Source organism: Schistocerca serialis, chromosome 4 (genome assembly GCF_023864345.2).
Source record: "Schistocerca serialis cubense isolate TAMUIC-IGC-003099 chromosome 4, iqSchSeri2.2, whole genome shotgun sequence".
In the NCBI taxonomy this organism is placed as follows: Eukaryota; Metazoa; Arthropoda; class Insecta; order Orthoptera; family Acrididae; genus Schistocerca; species Schistocerca serialis.
This window is the reverse complement of record NC_064641.1, coordinates 844,548,230-844,567,499: the sequence shown is the minus strand read 5'-3', so window position 1 is coordinate 844,567,499 and position 19,270 is coordinate 844,548,230. Positions and strand designations below refer to the sequence as shown.

The following is a 19,270-nucleotide window of genomic DNA, read 5'->3' as shown; positions in this document are numbered from 1 at the left end:
CGGTGTGTCAGACCCACCATATTTGCTCCGGACACTGCGAGAGGGCTGTACAAGCAATGATCACACGCACGGCACAGCGGACACACCAGGAACCGCGGTGTTGGCCGTCGAATGGCGCTAGCTGCGCAGCATTTGTGCACCGCCGCCGTCAGTGTCAGCCAGTTTGCCGTGTCATACGGAGCTCCATCGCAGTCTTTAACACTGGTAGCATGCCGCGACAGCGTGGACGTGAACCGTATGTGCAGTTGACGGACTTCGAGCGAGGGCGTATAGTGGGCATGCGGGAGGCCGGGTGGACGTACCGCCGAATTGCTCAACACTTGGGGCGTGAGGTCTCCACAGTACATCGATGTTGTCGCCAGTGGTCGGCGGTAGGTGCACGTGCCCGTCGACCTGGGACCGGACCGCAGCGACGCACGGATGCACGCCAAGACCGTAGGATCCTACGCAGTGCCGTAGGGGACCGCACCGCCACTTCCTAGCAAATTAGAGACACTGTTGCTCCTGGGGTATCGGCGAGGACCATTCGCAACCGTCTCCATGAAGCTGGGTTACGGTCCCGCACACCGTTAGGCCGTCTTCCGCTCACGCCCCAACATCGTGCAGCCCGCCTCCAGTGGTGTCGCGACAGGCGTGAATGGAGGGACGAATGGAGACGTGTCGTCTTCAGCGATGAGAGTCGCTTCTGCCTTGGTGCCAATGATGGTCGTATGCGTGTTTGGCGCCGTGCAGGTGAGCGCCACAATCAGGACTGCATACGACTGCATACGACTGCATACGACCGAGGCACACAGGGCCAACACCCGGCATCATGGTGTGGGGAGCGATCTCCTACACTGGCCGTACACCACTGGTGATCGTCGAGGGGACACTGAATAGTGCACGATACATCCAAACCGTCATCGAACCGGCAAGGGAACTTGCTGTTCCAACAGGACAATGCACGTCCGCATGTATCCCGTGCCACCCAACGTGCTCTAGAAGGTGTAAGTCAGCTACCCTGGCCAGCAAGATCTCCGGATCTGTCCCCCATTGAGCATGTTTGGGACTGGATGAAGCGTCGTCTCACGCGGTCTGCACGTCCAGCACGAACGCTGGTCCAACTGAGGCGCCAGGTGGAAATGGCATGGCAAGCCGTTCCACAGGACTACATCCAGCATCTCTACGATCGTCTCCATGGGAGAATAGCAGCCTGCATTGCTGCGAAAGGTGGATATACACTGTACTAGTGCCGACATTGTGCATGCTCTGTTGCCTGTGTCTACGTGCCTGTGGTTCTGTCAGTGTGATCATGTGATGTATCTGACCCCAGGAATGTGTCAATAAAGTTTCCCCTTCCTGGGACAATGAATTCACGGTGTTCTTATTTCAATTTCCAGGAGTGTATTATTGGTCCTCGGTAAATCAATGTCTGACCACTGTGCACTGTCTTCTTCGTCTGATTCAGCCGAATCAGTTGGCAACCGTAGCGTTCGCCGAATTCTTCTTGGACGTATTTCACTATCTTCCTACGATTCTGATTCACTTTAATTTTTTTGATGTCCAATGTCTGCTTACCAATCGGCCAAGTCGTCCGGGACGTCAGACAAGATGTCCACGCATTCGTTGTAAATAATACTATTGTCTCTTTCGTCCGCCATGATGAAAGGGCACAAGTACTTATAAGAACAAAAAAACTTGTTGTGTGGAACTTACCGTTACCTAAACAAACACCAACAGAATGAAAATGATACTAAAGTGCTGTCTCCGGCCACTGCGCGATACTATGTTCAAGACACCACTGTGATGTGACCGGCCACTCAGCGATACGATGCAGACGACTCCACTGTAGTGTCGCCGGCCGTTGACCGCAGTTTCGCGCACGACACCACTGTGGTGTCGCCGGACGGCATAGTGTTTAAATGGACACCCTGTATATACGTAAATCTATCAGGTAAACGTACCTGAAGATGAAGTTCCAAAATTTGCCGTAAATACTGAAATAATAATAATAATAACAATAACAATAATAATAACTACATAAGGCAACAGCAACGCACACATTAATTACACATCACTCGATTTTACAGAAAAATTGGCGAGCGGAGTGGCTGCGCGGTTTGAGGCGCAATGCACGGACTTTGTGGCCCGTCCCGCCAGAGGTACACGTCCTCCCTAGGGAATGGGTTTGTCTGTGTGTGTTGTTCTTAGCATAAGTTAGTTTAAGTGGTGTGTAAATCTAGGGACCGTTGACCTCAGCAGTTTGGTCCCTTAGGCATGCATACACATTTTAACATTTTTCAGAAACATTCGGAAGGTTCCGAAAGTCTTAAACTAATGAGATGTATTAGAAAGAAACTGCACAGGAAATACGCGAACGTGTTTAGCCAAGATAATGCCAATTTGCAGGCATAAAACAACTGTTTGATACATCCGAAACTACATTTAGAAACTGAGGGATGACCCCGGGTAGGAAGTACGAGAAGTATATGCCGAAGGGTAAAGAACAGATGATAGCTTTAGGAAATATGGGGTTCAAAATAAGACTATTACCCACATACAATTTGGGTCTTGGGACCAACGGGATATTTGAAAAGGCCTTATGAGGTCGCGAAGAAGTTGGGACAGCACTTTCAGTTACGGAAAATTACTGAAGTTCTAAAAATTTACAATTTATTAGAGTCACAGCAGAACAACCAATAAAACAAACCTCTGTAAGCAACATGATATCACAATGAAGAGCGAAGCTGAATAAGTCACCTCGCTCATAGACAACTCTGCACCCAACACCAAAAATGTGCAAACTACCAGCGATATGAAGATGGTCAAGTATAGAATACCGACATATGATATAAAAGCAGTGCGAAAACAGAAGTCTGTTACATTGTCGCTGCGGTAATATCGGGTGGTAATATCGAACAGTGATGGTGTCCCAAACGGACTGTGAAGAGCCTATAGGACCTAAGACTGCATCCTTCGCTCTGTTTGCAGCTGCTTAAGTGTGCTATATAACATCTTCAGAACGGTTCGTCAGTTTCCTGGATTTAAGGGTAAGTTGTTGTTTAGACTTAAATATCCCCGCCATCGGCCCATATCGATCGCAGATCAGCGGCGCTACAGATTGCGATTGAAGATCGCCAACAAGGGGGTCTGTCTCATGTCACGTGTGTGAAGCCGCCCCCACCAACGGAGTCACGCCGACAGCTGTGATTCTGTCTACTTAAGTCCGTTGCATGAATTAATATCAGTCACGTCCTTTAGCGTATTGGATTTCGAGCCTCCATTGTGCGTGGACTTTCTTGTTCTCGTTGTTGGCTTTGCTTCAGTGTTCTGCTGTCCACGAATTCTGCTTTGTTTATAGATTATGCATTAGTGCCGGGAAAATAAACTGGTCTCATTAAGCCAATAACTTGTAAAATGATTGAACTAACAGATAAAAGAACTCAGTTAACAGGATAATGTTTCATTATCAAGCTGTTCAAGATGAACATTGCACCATGAATGTTTATCGTCAATTAATTCAATGACTGTATTTGAGGCTGTTCTCTGATGTTTAATTTGTAATTTAATCTGTCCTTGCACAGCCGTTCACTCTTTTGAGAAATCTCGTTTCTTCAGCCTGGATTCTATTTGTTTCTTAGCAAGGGCCCAACGTCCACTTTCGTGTGAGAGCGTAGAAACAGTAACTGTGTTACAAAAATTTCATTTTTATCTCCTTCTGGGAATTGCTCATTGGATTTTTTTAAATGCTTCCACTCAGTCTCTCGACTTTATTTACATTTCCATAAAAATCTTGAGAGCAGGTAAATATTTCTAAAAAAAATTCATAGCATACATCTGGATGACGAACTGAAACTGTGATTTAAAGTGGCAGTTTTTGAACCTAGGATCATTATCAGAATAATTTCTTAAGGACATCAAAACACACTGCATCCATCACAACCCTTGCGCCCGGCTGCGCGTGGTCCAGAGTACATTTATTCTCTAACATTTCCATTTCATGATGAGCCTACAGTAGGTCGAAGTTATTGGTACAAATTCAAAAAGCACCAAGTCGCATATCATATCGATATTAACTGCCAAATTATTTCTCCTGAGTAATATTAGAAATTTTCAGGTGCCTTTTTTAACTCAGTTTTGACTACAACTTTTGATCTGGTTGGCTCTGGTCCAAAAAATGCTTTCTTTTGAGGACATATTTATCTTTTACTCCTCGCATATTTTATTTAAAGTGTGTATAAACAAATGTAAATTTATAAAATGACAATATGATTTTGTACAATGATGGACAACTAGTACTGGCTCCACACTTTTATTTTCTGATAGAGCTCAATAGACTGTCAAAATTTCTGGTCTCATTACAAACAACACAGGGCATCTGCAGCTGTGGAAATACATTTTGCAAATAGAACATCGCTAATAGCTGTACAACAATCTTAAATGGGACATGAACGGATTCGTGAACTTTCACCATATCCTCGGGAGTATATTATTCTTTAAGTCATTAAAGACTTTGATGTAGGAAAGAAGGGAGACCCAAGTTTCACTGGTAAAACGACATTATGCGCCAAATGCTATTCCACTCCTTCTCTGATTATCTGCATTTGGCGGGAAATGCCGCTTTATCACTGAAAGTTGGATCTCCCTTCATTCCTACATCGATGTCTTTAATGACCTAAATTATCATGTACACCTGATGATGTGGCTGTAGGCCCATCAAATATATGGGAATAGGCCCATTAAATATTATCATGTAAATGTACTTTTTGCAAGATTTTGCTTCATTGTCAGCTAATAATACGATGTTGTCTATATATGGAAATGATCTGAGTAGAGTGAGCTTGTTATGATAAGAGTCCTTCATAAAATTTGTTTCTTCAGTCTTGTAAAACAGCAATGCAGATGTTAAGTATTGGTCAGATGCAACACCTTTGTCTTACCCCTCCACAAGCGAATATGTTTTCTGTAATTTTTTCACGAATCTGGCAATAAGTTAGCAATTTCATAGAATATCTAGTTGCCTCAGTAAAATACCTTGGATGGACCGTATTTTCCATGGTACTCCTCATTTTATTGTACCTTGCAGAAAGCATTTTCCTAATCTACACAAAATGAAGAGTTCTTTATTGTATTCTCTGTTTTTATAATCCTGTTGTATCTTAAATACTACGCAGTTTAATGACTTTTTCTAAAACGCATTTGTTGTTCGCTGATCGGCGACCTATTACGGTTTACAATCTACAGTGAAGAATTTTTTATATTAATATGTAGTCTGAATCCAGGAGGCCAATACTAATATAACTGCCTAATTCATTTTTATCATTCTTAAGTAGGCGGGTAAACGTTCTTGTGTGAACGAAATCTGACGGTCTCCGTTTTATTATCCGACACTCTGAGACAACATATCGGCACCTGAGAGATTTAACACTTACTCAGCCAAAAATATAGAATTTGAAGCGAAACAGTCTATTACTGCTTCACTTAATGAACGTGATGCTACGTATAATAAACTATGAATGTGATGTTACATATAATAACCTATAATATGGATATCATCTTGCGGAGATAGCTTGTAGGAGTTACCATAAGAATCGGCCGCAAACTGATACAGCACTAGAAGCAGGAACTTCTCAAACATTAATGTGACCAACTGTCAAAATCCTGAACAACAACGTTTCTCAGCGCGGTTACGAGACGTGCAGGAAGAGAGTCTGAGGTCCAGGAAGGTACCGACAGGGAAGTACAGCCAGCTCCGTGATCAGCTGCGTTGCATTTCTCGGTTTGGGATCCATGACGTGAACAGCCCTATCGAGGTGGTCCAGTAGATTCTCGGTTGGATCTAAATTCGGGGAGCTTGGTGACGAGACGAGTACGATAAACTGATCCTCGTGTTCTTGCAACCGCGCTTGTGCACTGCGAGCTTTGTGATACGTTGCAATGACCTGCTAGTAAACAGTTGGCAACCGATGCTGTACAATAGCGATAAAGTCATGAGATGTTCAGTTGACTCCTTTATTAGAACATGTTACGCGTTTCGGGATTACACCCATCTTCAGACATAACAAACTTCAACTCCTACCTAACCAACCAGGCGTCCAGCCTTGACAACTCGAAGAATGTGTCGAATAACGTATGATAGTCATATGTTATTCGACACTTACTTCGAGTTGTCAAGGCTGTACGCCTGATTGGTTAGGAAGGAGTTGAAGTTTGTGATGTCTGAAGATGGGTGTAATCCCGAAACGCGTAACATGTTCGAAAAAGGAGTCAATTAAACATCTCATGACTTTATTGCGATTATAGAAAAAAAATGGTTGAAATGGCTCTGAGCACTATGGGACTTAACATCTATGGTCATCAGTCCCCTAGAACTTAGAACTACTTAAACCTAACTAACCTAAGGACAGCACACAACACCCAGCCATCACGAGGCAGAGAAAATCCCTGACCCCGCCGGGAATCGAACCCGGGAACCCGGGCGTGGGAAGCGAGAACGCTACCGCACGACCACGAGATGCGGGCTGTGATTATACAGCACTGGTTGCCGACTACTAACATAAAAATGATCGCAGGCCTCAGACGGGATTTTATGTCCTGTATATCGACCTGCTAGTAGATGTACCGTGCCGAGGAAAAACGAACTGCGTGTAGAGGTGGACTTTTTCCGTAAGGATAGGTGCATACTTGGGTTGATTCATTATGCCCTTCAGAATGATGAGACCACGCAGAGAATGTCACGAAATGTTTGCCAGGCCACAAAGCTTGCTTCTTCAACCTGGACCCCTCCAACAATTGTTGCCGGGTGTTTGCTTTCAGTCCGCCAGAGCATCAAACGTGATTCATCAGACAAGACAACCTGTCGCCACTGAATGGACGTGTGGTTGCGGTACTGGCGTGAAAGTTCCAGCTTTCGTCGACGATGAACATCAGTCAGCACGAGTTCATCAACCGGACACCTGATGCGCAGGCTCATAAGCAGCAACGTTCGCTGAACTGTTTTTTTTGGAGACACTGTTGATAGCCCCCTTCGTTGATCTGGAGCGTCGGTTGTTCAACAGTTGCACGTCTATTCATCCATGCGTCTCCACATCTCCGCAGCCGTCGGTCACCCTGTTCTCTACGTCTCGTGATGCATCAGATTTGTCTCGACGCCGATTTTGGATAGCGCCATAACTTATTGATACATAACCAGAAAATATCGTTCTTGTGTAACGCAGCTAGCTCTTTATTCCCATGAAGTAATGAGTGCTGTCGACAAGGGATCTCAGATCCATTCCATATTTCTAGATTTCCAGAAGGCTTTTGATACCGTTCCTCACAAGCGACTATTAATCAGATTGGGTGCATATGGAGTATCGTCTCAGTTGGGCGACTGGATTCGTGATTTCCTCTCATAGAGGTAGTGATAGACGGTAAATCATAGAGTAGAACAGAAGTGATATGTGGCGTTCCGCAAGGTAGTGTCATAGGTCCTCTGCTGTTCCTGATTTACATAAATGATCTAGGTGATAATCTGAGCAGCCCCCTTGGATTGTTTGCAGATGACGCTGTAATTTACCGTCTAGTAAAATCATAATACGATCAATTCCAATTATAAAATGATCTAGAGAGAATTTCTGTAAGGTGCGAAAAGTGGCAGTTACCACTAAACAAAGAAAAGTGCCAGGTCATCCACATGGGTACTAAAAGAAATCCGATAAATATTGGGTATACGATCAATCGCACAAATCTAAGGGCTGTCAATTCGACAAAATACCTAGGAATTACAATTACGAGCAACTTAAATTGGAAAGACCACACAGATAACATTGTGGGGAAGGCGAAACAAAGACTGCGCTTTGTTGGCAGAACACTTAGAAGATGCGACAAACGCACTAAAGAGACAGCCTACATTACACTTGTCCGTCCTCTGTTGGAATATTGCTGAGCGGTGTGGGATCCTTACCAGGTAGGATTGACGGAGGACATCGAAAAGTGTTGTCGCGGGTGAGAGTGTCACTGGTATGGTACGCGAGTTGGGGTGGCAGTCGCTGAAATAATGGCGGTCTTCTTTGCGGCGAGATCTATTTACGAAATTTCAATCACCAACTTTCTCTTCCAAATACGAAAATATTTTGTTGACACCCACCTACATAGGGAGAAATGATCATCGTAATAAAATAAGAGAAATCAGAACTCGAACGGAAAGATTAAGGTGTTCCTTTTTCCTACGCGCCATTCGAGGTGGAATGGTAAAGAAGTAGTACGAAAATGGTTTGATGAACCCTCTGCCAGGCACTTAAGTGTGAACTGCAGAGTAACTGTGTAGATGTAAGTGTAAATTTTGCCATGAAAGGTGTACTTTAATTACAATGGCAAGAGAAAAGTTTACCAACTTAGCCGTTGCGAAAATGCTTCTTCCCTTGGCCCGAAAGCCAATGATCATGTCCTTTTAGACGTCAGATATATCGCAGCCCAGTTCCGCAATAAGACAACGACTGCACTGTTTTCCGCTCCCCTCCCACCCAACCCCACCCCACCCCCGACACGCTTTATATACCTTCTGTGCCACCTGCTGTCTGTTATTGTTTATCCATGTTGACGTCCAACATAGGCGGTGGTCCCATTAATGTGCGTGGACCGCGTAATTTTGTGTTAAATGACTTGTGCTGACTTTTTCGTAAAGTTTGATCTAAAAACGCAATGATAAATAGTTAAAAGCGAGGGAGACATAATAAATGTGGAAAAGAAATTACGCTCTTAATGCACAAGACAGAGCGTTCGGGTTAAAAGAGTACACTGAGGGCCTCTACGAGGGAGATTTTTACTAAAATAAACCTGTTCGTTTATTAATTGCTCCAGTCAGAGAATTTCGCTATCTACAGAATTCATAGGAAACTTTGCGAGTTCCAGCTCACAATGTCTCAAAATCTGATTACTTGGGCTACTTCCAGTCACCTGTTACAGAGTAATCTTCTGGGGCAATTCTCCACTGTCGAAGAAAGTCTTTACAAGTCAGAAAAAGGTCGTCCGAATTTTGTGTGCAGTGCCTCCAGGAACCTCATGTCACAAGCTTTTTAAGCAAATAGGAATACTAACCACTAATTCACAGTATCTCTTTTCAATCAAGACATTCATGCTTCAAAATCCTTCTCAAAATGAAACGAATGAACCATACATCGTAATAAAACAAAAAGGAAATGTGACTTATCCCGTGACCTGAAAAATTTGTCTCTGGTCCAAAAAAGTGCGAAATACACAAGCGCAAAAATATTCAATGTATTTCCAAATAATATTAAGTGTCTACGAGATAATAATGTACTATTTGAAAGGAAGCTAAGGGAGTTCTTGCTTGAAAAAAGTTTCTATTCTCTAGAAGAATTCTGTAGCAGAGAGAGCTAAGATTATTTACTAAGTATTATTGTGTATTGCTGATTCAATATATCTTGCTGCTTTAGTTAGATTAACTGGTGATCTTTAAGTCAAGAAGATGGTCACTTTTACTCTGTAGAATATTGGTTAGATAAGATATGATGATTTTATCTTAACATCTGCTTGTGAGTGTAATTAGAACTCACTGATTGTATTACTTTTTATTATTTATAATTTACATTCTATCTTTGTCCTGATGGAAAAAAATTGTAACAATGAATTAAATGTTATGATTTATAGAATACGTACTGCAATAAATAAAATAAACTACAACTTCTCCCTAATTGAATAATACCCATTATTTTACAGCTTCCAATTATACAATTTTTAGTAATGTCTGATATTGCCAGGAAATGGAGAAAGCGCTCTTTATGTAGTTTATTAAAATTTAAATTTTTTCAATAATCTTTTAAACCTAGACTACATTTACATAAAAAAACTAAAATAAGAAGGCTAATCAGTTTCGGTTATAACTAAGAGTTATCTTCAGATCATGCATTTACAAAATGCAGGTTGAACACTAATTGGATATACTACTACTAATGATCAAGATGTGAACGGCATTAGTAAAACTTTAATTGCTTTTGACGAAGTTGGAAGCTAATGGCTGATGTGATTTTTAGAGATAGAGCCGGTTCGTTCAACCTGCTTCTCCTAAGAATATAGTGCAGAGCTTGGTTCAGTCTTGCTGCCTTCAAAAGATTTGTTTTTCTTTTTCGTATTGCTTTCTGCAAGAATGCAAGTCACATGATGATGATTACTATTGGTTCGTGTTCAACCAGCAATCTGCACATGATTTTTGTTAAAAAAATTTAAAATTTCAATAACATGCAGCTTTTAGTTAAGCGAATTTATTTCACTGTCTATTTAATCTTTGAATCTTTTATTTTTCCGTTTTTATGTTAATATCGAAAATGTAATACAGTATTTTACCATTTCTGTAATACGCGCGCCTATAAACAGTCATCTCATACAAAGCCACAGTCAGCCTTTGACAGGCATTAAAAAGTGAAGATATAATTATGTCAGTTAGTCAGACCTCTACGTCAGTTCCGTTTGAAAATTTTGTCGAACCACTTACTCAAACTCACGTGTAACTTACCGGTATGTGTTATGAAATCTGTAGCGTAGTGCCAGCAAATTATCATAGAAAGTGTTAAGTAGCAATAAATATGAATGTTGTCTTGCCATCATTATTAACTGTTTGCGTGACGTAATAGTCACTGAAAGAATATCAGACTGATTAAATTCGATGAGACTGAGGAGGTCCCAAAATGATCTATGAGGTCACAATAACAAAATTCCGTATAGCTTAAAAGGTCTACGAGACCGAATAGAAGCTTATAATGCTAGCTATTTGTTATTTCAGCTAGGTAACGGGTATAATTTGTTATTTACATTTTGAATGAAGATTCTCATAAAGATCCTACAAGATTATAAAGGTGCGTTTGTTTTATTATAAGTTTAATTACGAGAGAAAACAGACCCTTTCATCAATAATTTTGCTTTTGAACATGACGACCACACCTGAAAATGTTTTGCCTCAATTTCCACAAAATCTGATGAATATATAAGCTATTCGATGGGTACAGGAAAAGCGTAAATGAAGTGCAAGTAGCGGCAAGTCATCTTAGGTATTAGTTCTCTACCGTCAAAGAAGCGGAAGGAAAACAACGTCGTCGATCCACCCACAGTGAAACTATTATTTCATGATCATAGATAATCTGTAAGGAGATCCATCCGTGCAACAGCAGCTTCGGCATGTTCTGGCGTACCCTTGAAAGGCATAGTTTTCTGAAATGAACTGTCCATCATCTTACTTAATCTCTTAAGCACTTGAAAGTGAAATGATACCTATAAGATAATTCTCCGGTCCCTGGGAAGTATCCAGCTTTGTCTATGAATAGCCACGAAATTAGCCTATCAATTCGTATGAATTATTTATTAGACACTTTCAATGAAAGGTATATTTTTCGTATCCATTCACCTATCACTGTTTACAGTTATTAACTCACATTCATGCTTCGTTCTGTAAATTTCTTGGAGAAATAGGGTTTCGCAAATTACTTTCACAAATTAGCGGTCGTGTTGGAAACCGATTGCCATTGAAAATGCGTGGGACTAGTCTTCAATCCATCTTAGCTAGGTTATTTTTGCGAGCACTATTCTTACGCCGCGTTACATGAGTGGGAATGGTACAACATTCTTTGTAGGAACAGTGCACCATTCGCATTGTTAGACCAGCAAATCGGACAACTTTATTCGTTTTGCGGACATGGCACGACCCATTACAATAGCTCCTTTCTGCCATTCTGTCAGTTCTCCATATCGATCCATATTAGCGCGCTGATTAGATACAACTGACTGGCGCTCAACCATGGCTTACATCTGCCGTGGAGAGTCATATTACCAGTTCTACACCGTCCAGTGCAGGCTAAAGCGACCAATGTGCTCCTTTAAGCCTGTATTTTGTCTGATGGTTATTGTTTGTGGCTTCTTCAGATATTACATTTAATAGAATATGAAAAGGAACTACGAGTAAATTGCATTTATTGCTAAAAGAGGCGTTTTTAGCCGACAGGAACAGAAACACCAGAAATAGCTTTAAAGCTTGCCTCCTTTAATTACATTAGCCTGGGAGTTCATACGAGATAATGACACTGGTAACGCTCTATATCAGAGCTGACCCACATGTAAGTAAACGCAATCTGACTGCGATGACTGAAGTTTCGGAGTGGCATGGACTTTCGAAAAGCACAACGGAAGTTAACCAGAGTTGACCGAGACTGACATTCGAATGCACACTGCAGACTTTATACAGCTGCATGCTGCGTATGTAAATATATTGTATCTTATAACTGTGTACGCTTCCGTGGCCAGAGTCAGTTGACATAAAAGTTTTGTGGTTGTATTTTGTAGATTCAGTCTGTCCAATGCATATGTTTTTGCCATTTGTGTCCTAGGCTACATAATAATCTGAAAATCCGGAGCTAGTGAGGTAGCAGAAATTACGTAGATGACTCTGTCTCCATCGGCACGTGTCACGTAATTCCATAGCGACATAGATTCACCATTGTAGCTGCAATTTCTTGCATGATTGTGTGATCATTGCTTAACGCACGCTGCTTCACCATAGCTGTAAATAAAATTGAAAACTGATAGGGTACATTTCGAGGATATAGTTCTGGAAATATTCTGCTCTTAGACCAGGGAGGAGGATGCGACAGTCGTAAGGTCCCAAATGTACTCATTGTTTGTATACTGAATAACGTACTTCACAGATACAATTCAACAGACCCTGTGCATTTACATCCCCATATAATGCGAAAGATAAACGAAACAAAATATTATTATAAGTTCCTGAAACATGGTCATACAGGTGGAAGAGCATTGAGTTACGTCACATAAAACTCTGTATCATTAAATGAAAAGTAGGTATTGATCCCCATTGTTCTAAAGATGTTCAAACCGTGAACACAAAGCTAGGGAAGAGGAAAGTAGGGGCTACAAAAATATGTATTTAGTTCTCGAAAGAATGTCATTTATACACTGGAACATTCTGGAATACCAAAATTTTAAGTGGAATCACTTCTGAAGCATTTAAGTTTTCACATAAGTCAAACGTTTCCTTCAAAAAAGGAGAATAAGAACTTTCAAATAAGCTATGTCAAATGTAAAGCATTAGCAGGGTTGAATTTTAACGTGCATGCGGTTGGCATGTATAGTAAATTATATTTACTTAAGTAAAACGTTTCGACGTAAACTAAGTAACCTATTATAGGTAGCTGTCTAAATGATAGTGCAAGTAATAAAATTTATTGAAATAATGCATATACTCGTATAAAAATTTCGTTATTTTCTGTGCACATAAGTTTATGCTCCACTAGTGAAAAGAGATTAAAAAATAAAAATAAAATGTTACTGTCATCAGGAGTCGTATAAAAACAAGTGGGAAAAACATACTACTCTCTGTTATATGATGAGCAAAGACTATATGAAAAATGGAACACCCTATGAATTTTGTAATATATTCAACAGTACATAAAAAGAGAACTATTAAAATGAATAAAGGCAAGTGTACTGTAAGAAGGCCATTTAATTTAACCGTCCAACAGCAACGCGCACATGCATGGATGTGTAATGACGGAAGATAACAGTTTCGCCACAGCGTTATCATCTAGGACCTCCCACATCGCTACCGCTAGACATCATAAAACCTGCTCTGATAACACGCAGTTATGGTGGCCCTCCATTTAGTTTGATAATGAAGCTGTTGTTGGCATTACTTATTAGCTTTATAATGAATATGCGCGACTAAAGAAGATTTACCGGGACATAACATCACCTCGATAGCTTTTTCTCTGTATAATACGGATAGTTCATCAAGTAGATAGTCAACAGTTCTCCGTTATGTTACTCCACGAAGATCATAAATGTATACGTGAGACATTTGTTTCCCCTCAGAGCGAAATACGCATACAAATTGAGTGTGAAGAAGCAGCTTACACCAGGTTCACGCTTGAGAGTACAACACTCGTTCCCCCTTCCAAGGTCCTTCCATTCCCTCATTTGCTATTCAAAGAAAATCGTCAACTGATAAATTTATTGTAATGCACCTAAAACAATACATACTGATAAGCCAAAAGGATATGACCAGCTAGATGTGATACATCTGCAGCTCATTACTGTATCGGTACTGCGTAGCATTGATTTCACAGATCCTTGGTTTGTTTACACAGGTATGCGGGACCACATGTGCCCACGACAGCAACACGCAAGTAACCAATCAGCTTCGCTGTTTGCGAGATGTCCGTTCGCGGGCGCCGGGCGATAGTAACTTGCCTTATGTAAATGTCACTTATTTCAGTGGATTCCACTACTGGTGCCCCGTGTCGTCGCTAGAATGACTTTCCACTCGTCTTTTCTCCTTTTGTATTCCTTTCTTATGTAGTTGACGTGTCCGCAACGGCGTTACGCAGCATTCAATCTCTTTTTACAAACGATTTGAGTACTAAACAGTAATAAATAGCACGACTAGCATATACAAATATAATTTATCTGTACTGTGTAGCTGCGTTGCTTTTCTGTGACGAAATAAAACCAGCCTTGTTTTCTGCGAATATTCACCATGCAAAGGAAACAATAAAAACTCTAACTCGTTTTTACAGAAATTTGCAGCCTACGTAGTACAGTGTTTAGAAATTGCGTAGTTTTGTTATCCTTTTCAGTCCTCTTGGATTTTTAAACTGCATCCGTGCCTGCATAATACATGAATAACAGAGTTCGCCTTTGTGAAACACAATTGTGGTATTCACTAACGTATCACGATGAAATATTTTTCGCTATTATCAAAAACTAAGTGATTCACACACACACCGATCGTCAAGATTGAGGAAAGGTGCAATACGGAAATCCAAGTTGCCGTCAGCTACAACAATAACTCTCACTGTTGACGTACACTAACGTCTCTTGCCCCAGTGTATGCGCGTGTGCATATGTGTGGTTTATTTAATCCTAATTTCCGATAGATATATTATCTGAATATACATGTATAGCTGCCGGAATGTTGTATTGATATAAATCTGTGCTTGAAACTGCTAAGCAGCTACAGAAAAACTAAATGTATCTTGAGTATAAGATATAACTAGACATAAACATAAACAGTAGCAGTTCCATACTGTACACAGACACTTTCTATCACTTATATACTTGGAGGAAATAAATAGATATCGACTGAGGAAGTCACAAATGAAGTGAAGTATGTATATCACTGCGGACTTTTTTAATATTGAAACTCTGCAGCAACGTGTGCGATCGGAAGCGATGACTATGTGTCCTTTCATGTCTTGCAAGAAAAAAGTTTTCCTTCAGAGAGATAAGGACGTAAATCGTAGAGGACCTGATCTGGGGCATGTTCGACCACTATTCAGTGAGCTAGGTCAAGAAGCATACAACTTCCCGCGTCTTATCAGCACCCGTTGCTCCTGTGTGACATAGGTGTGAACATTTATAGAGAACCAGTTTTCTGTGTCTAGTCCTGAGGCGTCAACACTTTTAGGCACTTCGTTTACTACATCGATTCGTCTGCTGCAACAATTCTGAATGTGTGTTCACAAGTATGGCATTCCCACTTCAGAAACACTCAACAGACATTCTATCATCATATTTGAGTTCCTTAGAGTCCTGTCTCAGAAAACATAACTAAAGACCACATCGTTCTGCGTTGAAACACTCGCCAGTGGAACAGCATCAGATGCGTTTCTCTTTCCCTGCTTCATAAAAGTTAACACATGGCTTACTTCTTGCCTCTTACACATTTACATCTCAGATTGACAGGTAAAAACCATAGTCCACACTGTTAAATTTCTTGCTTAAGGGCTAAATCATTTTCACTCTCCGTATCTCTCTTACTCTTGTTCTTTTCTTTAACAGCAATTACAATATATATTGTGATTAAAATCGATTTTGCATTCACTTACATTTTCATCAATTCTATAGCTAGATTATGTTCATTTAAACTTTCTGTCGTTTATGGGGCTATAAGGCAACACAGACGTATGATTAAATAAGAAAATAAATTGCCTGAGGGTTCAGTTAAATGTTTTTTATTTTGTTATACGACCGACTGCAAGGCATCGAGCACATCGTCAGTTGAATGTCTTCACAACAGACAAATTAAACCAGCACAATACACAACTACATTACATGTGTTATGCAAGCTGTGATATTATCTCGATAGTTTGAACACAATACTGAAAGTCTCTATAACGAACGCTGTCATTACGAGTTGCATTCGAAGTTCATAAGAGTTCAGTACTTTTAATGATCTGCTTCTAAACAGAGGTGAGAATGATGTATAAAAGAACATATTTCCTGATTGGATCTAGCAACTATAAAATGCACCCAGTTAATGTTCTCTTTGAAGAACAATAAAACTAATGCTCACAGGCGTCCGCAAGAGCCAGGAGGGGACAAGAGGGAGCACTCCGTCGCCCTCCTCCACCCCCAACAGAGTTTTCATTAGTTACAGAGTCCACCTACAACAAATACTGAGTTGATAACTATCAGTCCTCTGGGATATAATAAGTTTTTGTCTAATTTATAAAATTTTGTTCTTGCGGTGTGACGCTTGGCGAAACGGGCTAACGTTTTTATATAGAAAATATTTCAGTTTTAGAGTCTTGTCCCTGCTTCTTCGTACTCCCACTCTCATGTCACATTATAATGATTTAATGTCACATAGTACACAACGTTAGCAGAGCTTCCCTGTCACGGATGTCTCCAGTAGACGCAGACTCGTATGAATGCCGTGTCTGTGACTTAAACCATGCGGTAAATATCGCTGTTGCATTTTGTTACGACCGGTTATTATGTAAGAGTTCCCAACATGTTAGCTGTATAATGTTCCCCATGGTGAGTTATAGTTGATTGGGAACCAGTTTTAAGTCTTTGTGCCTTTCTTAGAAGACTGCTACCTTGTTTTATAACACCTAACTCATTAGTGATACTGCGGTGACTTTTTATTCTGATGCAAAAACACTCGACACGGGAGGACCATATCTCGAAATTTTCGTCAAGTTGATGCATAACCAAAGTGCGAAGTATATGTCATTAGCAAATACTCAAGTAAAATAATATCAGTGTATGGATGTACCTTATTAGTTGGTACTGTAACTTATGTATATTCCTGATATTAATGTATGGACAGTTAATCTTACTATCAACAACTTTCAATAAATTAGTTATTACATACACATTATACAATGTAATTGTGTCTTGTATTGCTTTGGTTTACAGTACATCTTCGCTGTGAACAGTTGCATCTAATAATGAGGTTAAAAATTTCAATGTCGATCACAGTATAACTAAAATGAGGAATCACATCAAATTCGTTTTCGTAAATATCTATGTTTACTTTGTAGATGTCTGGTCCATTGTAAGTGACAGGCTCTAATCCGGCAAGGATAAACGCGTAAATACGTAGACATAAGCAAAAGACCATGAAGTCTTCGTTGAGTCGTTCGGAAAAAAAACCGCTAAAGCAGTGACGCCAGAGTGATGGCACTGTATATTGTTTTAAATCGGATTCAGGAGAGGGACTTACTTGCGTGACGGTGGCAGTAGCTAAGAAGACGGACGGAGCTTCATAACTGCCCTAGTTCCCCTGGAGGTAGAGCGGCCCGCTCGACAGGTGTGTAGGGACAGGTGGCAGGGAGCGGGTGACTGTGGACGCCGTGCGCTGCCAATGACCGACGCCCGGGGCGGCTCGGGCTCAACTGACGGCCGCCGCGGCGACCGGTCGGTGTGTTGGTGGGGGGCGGGAGGGAGGAGGGTGTGAGAAGGGGTAGGAGGGGAAGGGAGCGCCGAGCCCAGGCCGGTGGGCTTTGCTTTCCGCGCCCGGCGTTTGGATCGGCGCGGCCTCGACACAGAGCGATCGCACAAAGAGTGTGACTGGTGGCTGGCTTTGTCCCGCTCCCTGACCAGCCGGCGGATTTACGATTCGGCGGCTAACAGCTCGCGTCGGGTCTGGCATGCGCCAGCCATAAAATAGTGTCAGTCACTTAAGTTTCTCGACGGCGTGTGGACTTGAAAAGACCTGAAAGACGTCATTTTCCCGTATGAGTGGATTTTAGTGATGATAGAGAAACAAAAAAAAAAAAAAAAAAATAGGTGACTGAACAGACAAAATGGAATATAGAAGATCATAAAACCAGACTGGCAGCAAATGCGAGGTGGAAAGGTAGAAATGGTTTCAGAAGAAATGAAAGAGCTTAAGTAGTAAGGCAGTGAAGAGAAGGCTGAGAGGTGCGAGGAGTACACAGTTTGGCCACATAAAGAAAATAAATTCGAAGGCAGTTTTTTACAGAGTAGGGAGGAACAGTATCAACTTGCAATGTGTGATGCAATGCTGTGATAATTTAACACAATACTGGAAGATCTATGTCGAAACAACGCATTTGGAGTAGATGAAATTCTCCCAGAGTTGTTAAGGTACTCGAGAGAACCATCATGACAACAAAGTTTAATCTGTTACGTAAGATATGTAAGATACACGAATCACCCTCAGACTTCACTGAGAATGCCATAAACTCACTATCGAAGAAGGCAGCTGCTGACAGATGTATTACCAAACCACCTGTTTAGTGACTCATGCTTGCAAAGTATTAAGGTGTATTGTCTACAGAAAGATGGAATGGCTGATAGAATCGAGCAAGGAGAAGATCACTATGGATGCCAGACGAATATATAAACCTGTAGTCAATACTCAACCTAAGACTTAGTTTAGAATAAAGTCGCAAGAAGTACAAACATACATTTACCCCATTTGCAGGCATAAAAAGAGTTTTGGCAATGCTGACTGAGAAAACAAAAGTAGAGTTCAAATAAGTTTCTACATCGACAACACTGGACAACATAACATTATCCACAGTACCTAATCCGCCAAATTAGCTACAGAAAAAAAATTTACAAGATTGTGACAATTACCCCAGCTTTTATATTGGACAGACTGGAAGAAGCTTCAGTATAAGATTTCGTGAAAACATGGATGCCTTCACACTAAAAAATTCAAACAGATCTTCATTTGCCAGTCAGATGAATCGACATGCACACTCTGTTGCTAACATTAATGACAACTTACAGATATTACATACCATTAACAATGGCAAGAAAACAGGCCTCTTAGGCGTCTACACCCTCAGCCCACCACAGCACATGTTAAATTAGCAGCTGGAGTTTGCAATAAAAATTTTCTAAATTATTTCCTTGGGCTCTTCACAGAAATTGAACACAAATTTGACCCCTAACAATAACAACACTGCAGTTTAAGGTATCAGTATAAAATTGTATAAATATTAACTCTCATGACGAACAAATGTAT

At 41.0% G+C, this 19,270-nt stretch overlaps 1 protein-coding gene across 1 annotated transcript in view; it reads right to left on the bottom strand.

The window, feature by feature from the left end:
- LOC126473469 (uncharacterized) overlaps positions 1-17,651 on the bottom strand; it is a 911,006-nt gene extending 893,355 nt beyond the window's left edge. The window contains exon 1 of the mRNA XM_050100543.1: positions 17,495-17,651. The gene's annotated coding sequence lies outside the window, so the exon portion shown is untranslated. The remainder of the gene's footprint in view (positions 1-17,494) is intronic.
- Between the last annotated feature and the right edge of the window lie 1,619 nt (positions 17,652-19,270).